Genomic DNA, 12,488 nt, shown 5'->3' with positions numbered 1-12,488 from the left:
TGACCTGCTCCAGTTCAAACCGAGCGGGATCCAAACATCACCTGCAATTTCAGCTACCGAGGGCTCCCCGCTGCCTCTGACATCGGGCTCCACACCTCAGGCTTTGCCCCAGCCCTACAGCTCCTGGCACCAAGTCAGGACTCAAACCTCTGCCAGGACATTATCTCCCAGCTTTGGCTAATAAACAGTTTTAGTATTTTCTCTTTGCGTGACCTAGACCTGAATAAAAGCACTGAGACACTCTGCTCCTTGTCCTCCTCCAACTTGGTACCTCCACTTTCAGTCTTCCCCTTTCATAGGCTCTTAACCCCCTTGCCAGCCCCTTCCTGACCCCCCATGTCCTATAAATCCCACAGCCACAACAGCAAATATCCAGGCCACACCTGGGTACTGCCTGACTTCCAAGAGCGTTCGCCTTGTCTGCAAAACCTTCAGGCTGGGCCAGCAAGATCTGCCATTTTTTGATTATACCTCCTTTCCCCTCCTTGTCTTTCATGAACTTTTCTTTCTGTGACTCTTCTAAAGCATCACGAGTACAAAAGTTGTATTTAAAGGCCTGTAGCAACTCAAGTTGCTGGTGCTTTTGAAGAGGGAAGCCTCTCTCAGGTAGGTTGAACCACCTCGAATTTGTGAGGTTTATTAGAAATCTTTGTTACTGGATCCACCTGCCTCTTGCAAGCTGAAAGGTCTGAACCTAAGTTCCCGCTGTCCCAGTTTGAGCTCTCCAAGTTGTGTTTCTGCCTTGGATGCTGCAACTCCCCCACCCTCCCAGCCAACTTTTTCCCCTTATTCCTTCATTTCGGCAGCGCTGGTCTTCTCTGATAGAGAGGCAAGAGTTTGCCATACTGCCCCTGGAGCGGAAAGGCTGCAGCCTTTTACCAGGCAGGGACTAGACACCAGCCTTCCTCCCGCAGGGAGACGGAGGAGACGGATACAGGTGACAATGCTGAGCACCACAGGTCACCTCCATTCAGTCTCATCAAGCATCTTCCCTGTCAAGTAGCAGGAGGTTGGATGGACACCTCCCATGGGCCACAGCTGGTCCATGACCTACAGCTGGATGATCAAAGCCAACCAGCACCCTAAGAGCTGCTGCTACACGCTGTGGCTGATGTACCGCAGCATTGCGATGTTTGCTGGGGTAGGGATGGTTTATCTCCTGCCGTGGAGATGCTTTCAGCTCTTTGTGCATAGCAGAAATACTCAGGGAGGGACTGATCCATTTTACAAAGGACAGTGGCCTCCAGAAAGCACAGGAGGTCTCCATGCACCAATACATGACCTTTGGTAGGGGGTCATAGAATCATAGAATCGTTAAGGTTGGAAAAGACCTTTAAGATCTTCAAGTCCAACCGTTAACCCAGCACTGCCAAGTCCAGCACTAAACCATGTCCCTGAGCACCACAAATACACGTCATGCTCTGGTGCAGCACCCATCTTTATTTGCTTTTGCTTCCCAGCACTTCTGTAACAGGATCGGCTATCAGGATGTGATGCATCCCCGTGCCCTCCTGCTCCGTGCGATCCAGAGGGCAAGGTAGGACCTCTGCACCCATGGGGCTCCACGTGGTCCTCTGGAGTCCTTCCTGTGGTAACCGAGAAGACGACCCTGCCCTTCTCTAGCCCTTCCTTAACACCCTGAGGTGTGCCCTTGGGCAGGCTTCCCTGGTCAAACTAACCCATCATCAAGCCACAAGCACAGTGAGACCAAAACCCTGTTCCTCATGCTGCAACTCCAGCCTCATGGTTGGGGACAAAAATCCCAAATCCTCGCTCCTCTGGGAGCATCCACTGGCTTGTGGCACTCACCCTCCTGGGGCTGCCCCTAAGGGACATCTCCCAGACTCCGGGATTACAGGCAGTGTCATCGGGAGAGACCCTACACAGACAGGATAAAAAAGCACCCAGGTCAAAAGATTTCCTTCAGGGGAGGATTTCTCCTCTTTTGAAGTCCTCTTGCTCTGCTGCAGCCCAGCACAGCTGGTGCTTGCTCGGATCCATCACCCCTGCTCTCATCCTAGCAAAAATATCTGTCCGATGTCTGTCCGGAAACTCTGCCCGAAGCTGGAGTGGGCACCAGCTTGTCTACAGGCTCAGGGCATGTTATTACCACACGGTTAATGGCAAGCAGGAAAGCATGGGCTGAGCACAGGGCTCTGGGATGGGGATTAAGCCTCCTCTCCCAGCAGGTATCCTGCTGGAAGTCCTTGCTCCATATCTCTTTAGAGCAGCCCTGAGCTGGAGCAGCAAGCCACAGGGAACGTACAAGATGTGCTCTGTGACACGGGGAAGAGTTTCACTTCCCCACATGGGACAGAAAGCTGCTGCAGCCCCGGCCACAGCCCCGCATCAGACGCAATAAATCACCGCTCTCCTGCTCCTGCATGAAGACCTGCCAGGCAGCTGAAGGCAAGAGTTGCCGGGCAAGCAGCCAACGGACACCGTCCCCATCCAACGCCCCCGCAGCAGCGGGTGGCCTGGCTCCTTGCAAAAGCAGGGTTTGCAGCTGCATCTTTTACCAATGCAAGACTTCCCTTTGCTCGGCAGAGAAATCACCTCCCTTAATCATCCCGGAGCAATCCTTACAGTATTAACACATGCTCAGACGACTGGTAAGACCAGCTCTGCAAGGCTTTCAGAGCAGCAAGCGTGCAAATACTTTGTAGGAATATGTTGCTTACCAGGGTGTGGCTCGCAAAAAATAAACCAAACCAACCCCAAACTCTGAGCACCAAACAGGCGTGCTTCCTTCTTCTTTATAAGGGGACTGGGGGCAATGGTGGAACAACTCAGGATGGGATGGAGTCAACCAGAGCCATCTGCATCCTGCACCAGTGAGCCAGGGAACCTCAAACAAGTAGAAATGCAATATAAACTGGGACGGAGGGTGCTCACTGCAAGGGAGGGATGTGTTTTCTCACCCAGGGAATTCACTGTATGAATTATCTGGAGCTATAACAAAAAAACCCCAGCAACAACAACAAAAACATAGTGGGGAAAAAGCACCTTGGTTGAAGGGAAGGCCAGGCAGGAGCAGAGCTGGAGCCTTGCCCTTTTCACTCTGTGATCAGAGACCTGCTGCCTGTCATGTTGTAACTCCGTAAAAAGCAATATTACGTCTCCCTTTCCCTGGTGGTAAAAGCGTAGCCCTGCCCTGGGCTGCTGCAGTCACATTTGATTAGTTCTGGCTAGATTACAGGATAAACCTCGAAGCAATAAAGCAGGGCTGCAGCCTCCCTCATCCGAGGACGAGCTCCAGCCAGCCAGGGTGACGATTTGCCCGGTAAGCTAAGGAGGTACCTGCACGGTGGGGAGAAGAAACCCTCTCCCACGTACTGTTTCAGAGCTCCCCGTTAAGGTTTTCCAGCTTCCCAGCATTAAGGTGGTTGGGATGCTTTACAGTCCTCTCTCCCCTTAACCTACATTGACAACTGACTGAAATCGCAGGACATGAGAGAGCAGAGATGATGCTCAGATGGATGGTGGGAAGACTAAAACTGGTCATTTTTGCACAAGGGCAAACCAAGGGGCAGGGAGCGCTTTTCTGTGCCGGCAGAGTATTTTAAGTTAAAGCCCATCAAAACGTTATTGAATTGGGACATACCCCCTAGAGCACATGAAAGCCGCCTACGGGACACGCAAGCTGACGGGGGGTGAGGCGCTCAGTCCAGCCCCCTCTGAAGGGCTGGATCAGGCCCAGAGGAGCCGGTTCTCTGACCTACATGCTGCAAACCCCGCGGGCTCCCAGCACGGCTTTGCAGGGGTATCATCTGTCACGTCTCCAGCGCAGGAGGATCCCCAAAGCATGAAGATCTGCAATATTGGCTGAAAACTAATGCATCGTGCAGAAAGGCAAAAGCTGTTGAAGCCTCCACAGTCCCAGAGTGCAGCAGAAAGGATTTTTTCCCAGAGGGGGTGAAAAACTCAATGGTAACCATTCCCGTTTCCACCATAACCTCAAGAAGTTACCCCTATATTGAGGCACCAGAATGGGTGTCTCTGCTACAGCGTAAGCCAATTTAGCAGGAATAACCCCTGGATGAAAAGGCTCCATGGTGTGAAGGGGAGAGCTAAGGGCAGGGGAAGGGTTAATGTTGCAGTCAGACAGATGCTCGACTGGTGAAAAAAGCAGCCCCCATGAAGCCCATGGGTCTGTGTCCATTTTCTGCACCGCCCAGAGCCTGGCTCTTTCTCCCTGGGTAATCAACTGGAAGTGAGCAGAGCCAGAGTAATCACAGCACCTCATTCCCTATCCACGATGCTGCCCACAGGGCCAGGAGACAGAGGAGCACTGCCTGGCCCGAAACAGGTCAACACAAGCCCATCATTGAGCCTTTGTGCTCCACAAGCAGCTCAGAAGAGCAGGTGAAGGCTCAGGCATGAAAACATCAGCAAATAACCGGTACCCGAGTGCGCCCCACGACACCACAGCATGAGCAAAGGACGATGGACGCCTCTCTACAGGCTGAAACCCTCCTGCAGGTATGGAAGAGGTTTCATCTCTGGACATCTGCAGAGAAAGGAGTTGACACCTCTAGAGACTAGTGAGGAGGAGGAGGGAGGGTGCCTGATCCCAGCCTTCAAGGCATTGCTGCATCCTTCTCATTCTCCACGTATTAACCTGCTACTGCACTGCTTGGAGTAAGCGTTAGGAGAGGGGTCTTGGCACCTCTGGGCTGGCCAAAATTACCCAGTAACGAATGCAGAAGCATGAGCAGATTTAGAGGACGGACCCATTCTTAGCATCATCATACCACAGCACAAAACGTGTCTAAATCTCCTCGTGGGATCAAATCCAAAGCCTTCTTAAAGCATTGATGCTTTGTTATTAATCTGTGCTGCAACCAGGAAAGGGAGAGATGGATTTTTTTTTTTTTTTTTTGAGGCATAATCAAAGACAAAAAAATTATCTTGGTGATGTGGCTGGGCTTCATCTGCTTCATGCCTGGTCTGATGGAGAGACCTACTCGGCTAACACAGCCCTTGCCAAAGAAGATACCAGGACAGGGTGGCTGGACCAGAGAGCCCTGGCCTCCTACCTCAACAAGCCCCAAATCCTCTCTATATCACAGTCAAGCACCTTAGAAGAGAGGTGATGTGCGCTAACTAACACTCTCTTACCCTCCTCTGATGGGATGCAGTTGCAGAGGCTCTAGGTAAGCTCCCAAGCTAAACTGAATGAATTCACACCCATTTATCCCCACACCAACACTGTCCTCCGGTTTAAATAGCTCTTCTTCCTCCCTGGTGTTCACCCCTTGGATGTATTTATAGGCAGCAAGCACAGCTCCTCTCCGCCTTTGTTTCGCTGGGCTTTTATAGCCTCCGTAGAACAGCTCTCCATCCCTCTGATCAGCCTCGCAGCCCTGTTTCCCTGCACCTGCTCCAGGCTGAGTTAATCCCTCTCAAGCACCAGATCTCACAGCCTGGTCCTTCCACGTTAACTCTTCCATACCCTTGTCCCACCAACACCCTTTGCCTGGTTCCCCTCGCCTTTTCCCAACCCTCCTAGAAGCACCCGGGGACCAAACCAGCCCCGAACCCCCAGTCTCTGCCATCCCAAGGTGATTCAACCTCCAAACATAGCACAAAGCCCAGGCATACAGCACCTCACTGTCTGGCCTACATATGTCCTAGGAGACATCCCCACACCCTGCAACTCCTCCTCGAGGTCAGCCGGTTCCCTCCGGCCGAGCATCTCATCTGATCCGTACGGATGGTGCCTCTCAGCTTGGTTTCCCAGGAAAATCTTGGCATGAAAAGTGATAACGAACTCAGATCTTCCCGTAAATGCAGATTTAAGCTCTCCTGTGTGAGGCTGACCTGTCCGGCAGTGCCCTTTGCCACCTCCCCTAGACCCCAGCAGAAGTCTTCTCCGCTGACATACTCCCACATGCACTAAGGGTGTAAAACCCCATCAAGTCCAGATAAAGGAGATCTGTAGCATCTCCTTTGCCTAAAAATGAGAGCAAAGCTACAGGTCGGTCCAGCACAGCCCCCTTTGGTAACAGTCCTGGGTTTCCACCTCCCACCGCCCCAGGGGCTTGAGGATGCCCACGGCAGCTCTCCATGGGCATCCATCACCAGCTGAAAGAGCTCCCTTGAACAGACAACGCTGCGGGGGAGACGGCAGCCGAGCAGGGATTTTGCTGGGCTCGTGGCTGTGTCAAAGCCCCGCCTAAATAATTTCTTACCAGAAGAGACAAGGACAGGGGGCTGGTGGTAGAGAGCAGCGTTGGTCTTGACTCTGCCACGGACCTCCCGAGCGCCTTGGTCATGTCACTTTGGCCTTTTTTTATGTGTCACCGCTTTGCAGACAGGATTATTGCTTCTGCGTGTCACACGGTGTGCCCCAAGGACGTGGCAAAGGGGCTTGATTTCTATTCTGAGCAGGGCCGGCGACAGCAAGCCCCGCTGCCTTCCTCAAAACCTGCTTTGCCTTTCACTAATGCCTTGATCCTCAACTCTGCTGCCAACGAGAAAGTTTTTTCCTGACCAATTCTGGCGCACGGCTCCTGGCAAGCGCCAGACACTGAGCAAGCCAGCCCCCACGCACGCAGCAGCGTTTGTACACACGCACCCGTTGCGGGGGGGATTTAGACCTCACATCCAGCTCCCAAGGGTGGAGGGTTTCTCAAAGAGCATCCATCAGTCCCTCTTGGGTTTTACAACCCTGCTGCCTGGCTCACGGCCTGGAGCTGGACCCCAGGTGATTCACATTAAAGTATTACTTAAATAAGTAGGAGGCAGCCTATGTTCCTGGGGAGGGCAGGGGCAAAATGGATTACACCAGGACAGATGTGCCTGTAGCAAGATGTTGGACCAAGCGGGAGCTACGTGGTGAGCACCTGGATCAGGCCCCAGCTCCTCCATCCATGCCTGGCTCTGCTGCTTTTCCCCCTCCCCGGTTTCTGCATCCCCAAGGATGCTCCCAACAGGTGAGACCTGCTCTCGCCTGCATCCGTAAGCTTGTCCCCCCTCATTTCACTGCTACCCCGAGCAGCACGGCTAGCCAGGCTCTCTGCATCTGCCTTGGGCTACCCACCATCCTCGTGCAGGGTGGAAGATGCAGCTGCAGGGACCCTCTGTTGCCCTCACCCCAGTATAAGACCAGTTCAGCACACCTGGACACCAGTCTGAGCCTAGGAAAGGGATCTGAGCCCCCTAAGATGTGAGAGTGGATGGAGATAAAAGATGCCCCGGGGAAAGTCTGCAGCATGGACCTTGCTGGATGCAGCAAGAGAAGCAGCTGAGGATTTAACAGCATCCTCCGCTACCCGCCGCGCTCGCTGCCCTGCTTTCGTCTCCATTCGCCACGTCTGCCCACGCTCCCCACCAAGCTCAGAGCTAACGCAGCATCCAGGCAGAAACGTAACGGTAATTGGTAATAAATAATTGGTAATAAATCCAAGCATCACACATGGGTGGATCTGCGGGGCCAGGCGAGCAGCCTGGGCTCACCTGGCAGCTACCGGAGTGGGAGGTGAGGGACAGAGGACCAGAGCCACTTCTGATGGGACATCCTCCACTAGAAAGCACCAGGTTGGTTTCTCAGGTCCAAAATAACATTTTTCAGGGCAGGAAGAAAGGGATGGTGCCTCCCACCCCCGGGATACGGGAAATCCAGATTCATATCTCTGCCTGGAAACCCGAAAAGACATCAGTCTCTTGCGCCCCAGCAGCAGCCTGGCCTGCCCCGGGGCCAGGAGCTCTCTCTTGCCTTAACTTTCCATGCAACTTAGTAAAAGCCCTTGGGTTTGTCCCCAAAAAACGGAACAAAGAACAATACTGAAACCTCAGGATTTTTTCCCGGCGCAGAAATCCTGCTGCTCTCCAGCCAGCGCCGGTCTCTGGGAGGCCTCGCTGCTGAAAGTTTCTGTCCGGCTTGGCTCCGCCAGCCGAAACAACCCGGACTGGGAGCAGCTGTGGGGTTTTAACCATCCAGGGCGCAACTTTCAGCTGCACCGGCCCCGAGCACCCCAACTTCCAGCATCCCCAAAAACTGAACCTCACCCCAGCTAAAGGCAAAGGCAGCAACGTGCTCCATGCAAGGCAGTGCAGGGGAGGAGGCGGGTGCCTGCTTTTGGCTTTTTTTGCCCCAAAATAATCTAACGCCCATGCAGTTCAGCTCCCCCCCCCCCCCCCCCCGATTCCCAAAGCCACAGGTGCCCTGAGCATCCCCCGAGGGGGAGGCTGGACCCCCGGGGCAGGGCGCGGAGCCGCATCCCCACGGAGGGAGCAGCAGCAGCGGGGGAACGGGGGGGGGTGCAGGGCCAAACCGGTCCCCCCCGTTCCCCGGGGCCGGGGCTCAGCCTTACCTGCCCGTTGCCGGTGCTGTTGGCCGATGCCGGTGACCGGTACCGCCGCTCCCCGCTGCGCTTCGCCTCCCCCAAGCACCGCCCCGACGGGGCGGGCAGCGGCCGCCGCCGCCGCGCCTGCGCTGCGATCGCAGCGGGAACCGGCACCGGGAACGGGCACCGGGAACGGGAATGGGAAACGGCACTGGGAATCGGTACTGTCCAGCGCTGGGAACTGGAATCGTCACTGGGAACTGTGATCGGCACCTCCCGGGAGTTGAAATGGGAACGGCGCCGGCTGGCGCTGGTCCAGGGTCTTCCCCCGGACTGGGGACCAGTCTGGTGAACTGGGACCGGGCACCGGGACCTGGGATCATCTGGGAAATGGGTCTGTCCCCGGGAACGGGGGGCTGGCACCACCCAGATGGGGAACTGGAATGGGGAACTGGGGCTGCCCAGGCACCAGCCCCACCAGCTGGGTCTGGAGAACTGGGACCAGCGCCTGGGCACTGGCAGCAGCCACTGGGACCTCCCAGGCACTGGCACTTGGACCAGCACTGGGACCAGCATTGCCCTGGCACTGGATACTGGGACAAGGTCCCACTGGCTCTGCCTGGGACCTGGCACCAGGACTGAGAACTGGGCAAACTGGAGCACCACGCACCAGCTGGGCACTGCACACCAGAGCCAGCCAGGCACCAGGCAGCCGGGGTGCGTTAGGACATCACCCATAAAGGGTGCAGGGGGGAGTCATCAGGGGCCGCAGGATTTGGGTGCAAAGGAGACATTCCCCAGTCAGGAATGATGTGGGGCAGGATCACTAGGGTTGAAGGAGATGTGTTTTCCAGCCCAAAACCAAAGTTATTCCCGTTTTCTGTCTTGCAACAGGGAAACTGAGGCACTGGAGAAGGAATTCAAAGGCTGGGTGGGTGCTTCGCTCCCTGCGTACCCATGGAGGTGGGCATGCAATGGGTGTCACAGGGCTGGCGATGCGGCTGAGGTGGCCAGACCGGCTGTGCCCCCATGGTGCAAAATGTACACTCCCAGCCTACAAATATACATCCAAGAGGGGAAAAATAAGCAGAACCCACCCAAAAGTGCATCCCCCACGGGGGGAAGGAGCCGGTGGGGTTTTACAGACCCTCTGTCATGGGCAGCTCTGATCTGATGCTCTGACTTGACGCACAAGCTTCATTGGCAGTATTCAGGGTTTGTCATAAATTAGGCCAAAAAGAGATGGCAAGGGAAGAACAATTCAAGAAAACGGTTGTAAATGACAGAAATAAACTTTTCACATTCAGAATTACGGGTGATCAGACTCTTTCAGACAACAAAAAAACAGGGCGAAGGGTTAGCTGCTGCCTGCCAGCAGCCGAGTGAACGCTTAAGGACATCTGCTTGCCACGTTTGCGGTAATGCAGTGAAATTTCGGTGATAAAATTAGAAAGGAGGCCGTGCCTAGAGCAGCGCTGGCCTGGCACGAGCTCCTGTTCCCACCGAGGTGTCACCTGCAGCTGTACATGGTCACCACGAATCACCTCTAGGGCCAGCCATTTCCTCAAGTTTCTTATGATCTGAAACCCTTCTGGACTTCTCATATTAAGGTTCCTTGTATTTTCCTGGTAATTTTATGATAATTTCATTACTTATTCAATTTGTGCAATGTTTGTGTTACAATTCTTTTAATTCAATTATTAGTTAAAGGAATAGAAAAGCCAAAAATCTGTAGTCCCGCGAATGCTTTCTTTGGCAGCAAAAGCCATTTTCTAATGTTTTCCTTCTCTTTGCTTGTTTTCCCCTCTCCCCCATGGATCTCGGGGCTGCCGTGATCTAGTTGTGCTCAAAACCAGGCCAGTGCAAGGGTCCCGTTTCACGCACCCCTCTTCTCTCCCCTCATCCAAAATCACCTATGAAAACAACCCTAAAACCCACAGGGTTTTAGGACCCCGTATTTAGGACCCCATATTAGGTCCTGAGCCCGGCTGCGTGCAGTGCTGAACCATCAACCCCACCACGGCGGCAAATTCCAGCAGCAAAAGGCAAAGACAAAAAAAAAAAAGACAAACCCTCAGTCTCTGAAGGTTTGTAAGGGGAGAGAGTAGATCCTGAGATCCTGAGAACCTAGGTCTCCAACCCCAAGCCCAAAATCATCCGTAATGGCCCTAAAACCAGAGGGCAGGGAGAGCGTAGAGCCCATTTTGAGTTGCGAGGTGCTTAAAAAGGGAGACACTCCATCAGTGTTAATTAATTAATATCATCATCCATCATTCCTCCCACCAGTATGGACACCTCCTGCCCAGTTAGCTGTTGTGGGCTTGCTTTAACAGCAATGGAAGTAAATAGGTAAACTCCTATTGCACTGTTTCACCTATTTGACCCCAAAGCTGCTAAGGGGGAGCATCTCGCTGGTGGGGACATGGGGACCGGGGGGCACACGGGGGAGTTTGTCACCCATGGGGGTGATGCTGTGCAGCACCGGACGAAGGGATGAAAAAGAAGAGGAAGGAAAAACGAAAAATGAGAAAATGGGCTCACCCTTGAGACGAATCAGCAGCGGGAGCCTGGCTTTTATTTTGTTAACGGGCTGGAAAGCATTAGGGAAAAGCTCCTCCGCTGAGCGGGTCCCCAGCCGCTCCCATCTCCCCGCGGGGACGTGGAGCCCGAGCCCGCTCTCATCGCAGGCCCAGATCTCGCCGATTAACTTAGTTGCATTTTCGATTTCAGCCTCAGCAGGGGAAGGAAAATTATGTAAATACGATTTATAACGACGCTTCGTTGCTCCTCAGCGTGACGCAAATGAGGCCGCGGTGACGGGGGTGACACGAGGGCCGTGCACGGGGGAAGGAAGAAATAGCAAGGCTTTAAAACTGGACCCTGCAAATAAGTAGGAATAAGGTAAAAGGCAAAGTGGAGGAGGAAAATTGCAGCCGGTGATTCCTCCAACAAATGGGATTTCATTATTCCTTCTGGGATTTCAAAGCAGATGACTTAGGTTTTCCTCCCTCCTGGGTATAAATTTGTTGTTCTTGCTCATGCAGGGGGCCCCAAAGGTGAAGTTTGGTCCTGGAGTGGTTCAAGGTGAGGGTCTGCCTGCCCGGGGCGGAGGGAGGTGGCGAACTGCCCACTCCTGCCACCCCTGCTCCTACGAGGCCAGCTCTCCCCCTCCGAGGGCGTGTTTGGGGGAGAAAAGTAAGAAAACGACTGCAGGTGGGCGGCTGGTGCCCATATCCTCATTTTCACGGCGTGGAGATGCAGGGAGCAACCTCTTTATGCCACTTGATCCCCATTCCCAGTGCAGGAGCTGCCCGGTGAGAGCAATCTGAGCCCTGTTGATCCCACCAGGTTGCAGTCTTCTGCTACTCTTTGAAGATTCCAAGAAACGAGCCTACTACGATTCCTCCGGCGGACCATCTCCACTTGAATTAAACAGCATTCTTCTGAATTTTACAAAGTTGCTGGCCCCGGTTGCAGCCTCTGGAATACCAATAATGTATTCTCTTCTTTCCCTTTCCACATGATTGCAGCATAATCTCCTACTCACTTGATTTATTTAAGCAGGCCTTCAGATGCTCCAGTAATGGGAGTCATTTAGGTCCCTCTGCAGATATGTATTTATTTATTGCTGTTCATTTAAACTGCAGAGCCAGTTGGCAGGAGAGAGACAAGACTGGGGTCACAAGGATGTTAAATTATTCGCTGTCAAAAATAGCTAGTTGAGAAAGTTAAATTAAGCAAGGTCGTTCAAGGTCATAGTCAATCACTGGTGGGAGGAGAAGGGCGTTAATTAGCTATTTTATTTATGGGGGTCATCGTGACCAAAGGACCAGCAGTTGGTAACGAAAAGGGAAACTATAGCAACTCCTCTTGTTTTTTGGCAGAAACAGCTCTTGGATGAGAAGCCAAATTGCTGTCCTTGACCACGATGGAGAAGTTGAGGCTATTGAAAGGCAGCGTTGTGATGCTCACGGAGACCCTGTGGAGCCCTGTGAGGCATGGCCCAGGGAGTGCCCCCTCGCAAAGTCCATCTGGGGGCTGAACTCAGTGATGCTCCTTCCACAAAAACGCTTGGGCAGCGGCTGGAGAGGTGCAGGTCTCAGAGGGCATCTGAGATACTTTGGTCACTCATGCACACAGGTCCTTGCCTGAGATTTTGCCACCTCTCTTGGCAGATGGACCAGTAGCTGCATATCC

General features: G+C 53.6%; 1 protein-coding gene across 3 annotated transcripts in view; it reads right to left on the bottom strand.

Annotated features, from left to right (window-relative positions):
* CAPN5 (calpain 5) overlaps positions 1–11,021 on the bottom strand; it is a 60,616-nt gene extending 49,595 nt beyond the window's left edge. For 2 of the 3 annotated variants that reach the window (XR_014230886.1, XM_082337797.1), the window contains exon 1: positions 10,833–11,021. The gene's annotated coding sequence lies outside the window, so the exon portion shown is untranslated. Of the gene's footprint in view, positions 1–8,318; positions 8,426–10,832 lie in introns of those variants that run through there. The other variant, XM_082337798.1, reaches the window with a different exon arrangement.
* Between the last annotated feature and the right edge of the window lie 1,467 nt (positions 11,022–12,488).

Source organism: Platalea leucorodia (genome assembly GCF_965183815.1).
Source record: "Platalea leucorodia genome assembly, chromosome: 2".
Taxonomy (NCBI): domain Eukaryota; kingdom Metazoa; phylum Chordata; class Aves; order Pelecaniformes; family Threskiornithidae; genus Platalea; species Platalea leucorodia.
The sequence above is the reverse complement of the archived record's forward strand: the minus strand, read 5'-3'. Positions and strand labels throughout refer to the sequence as shown.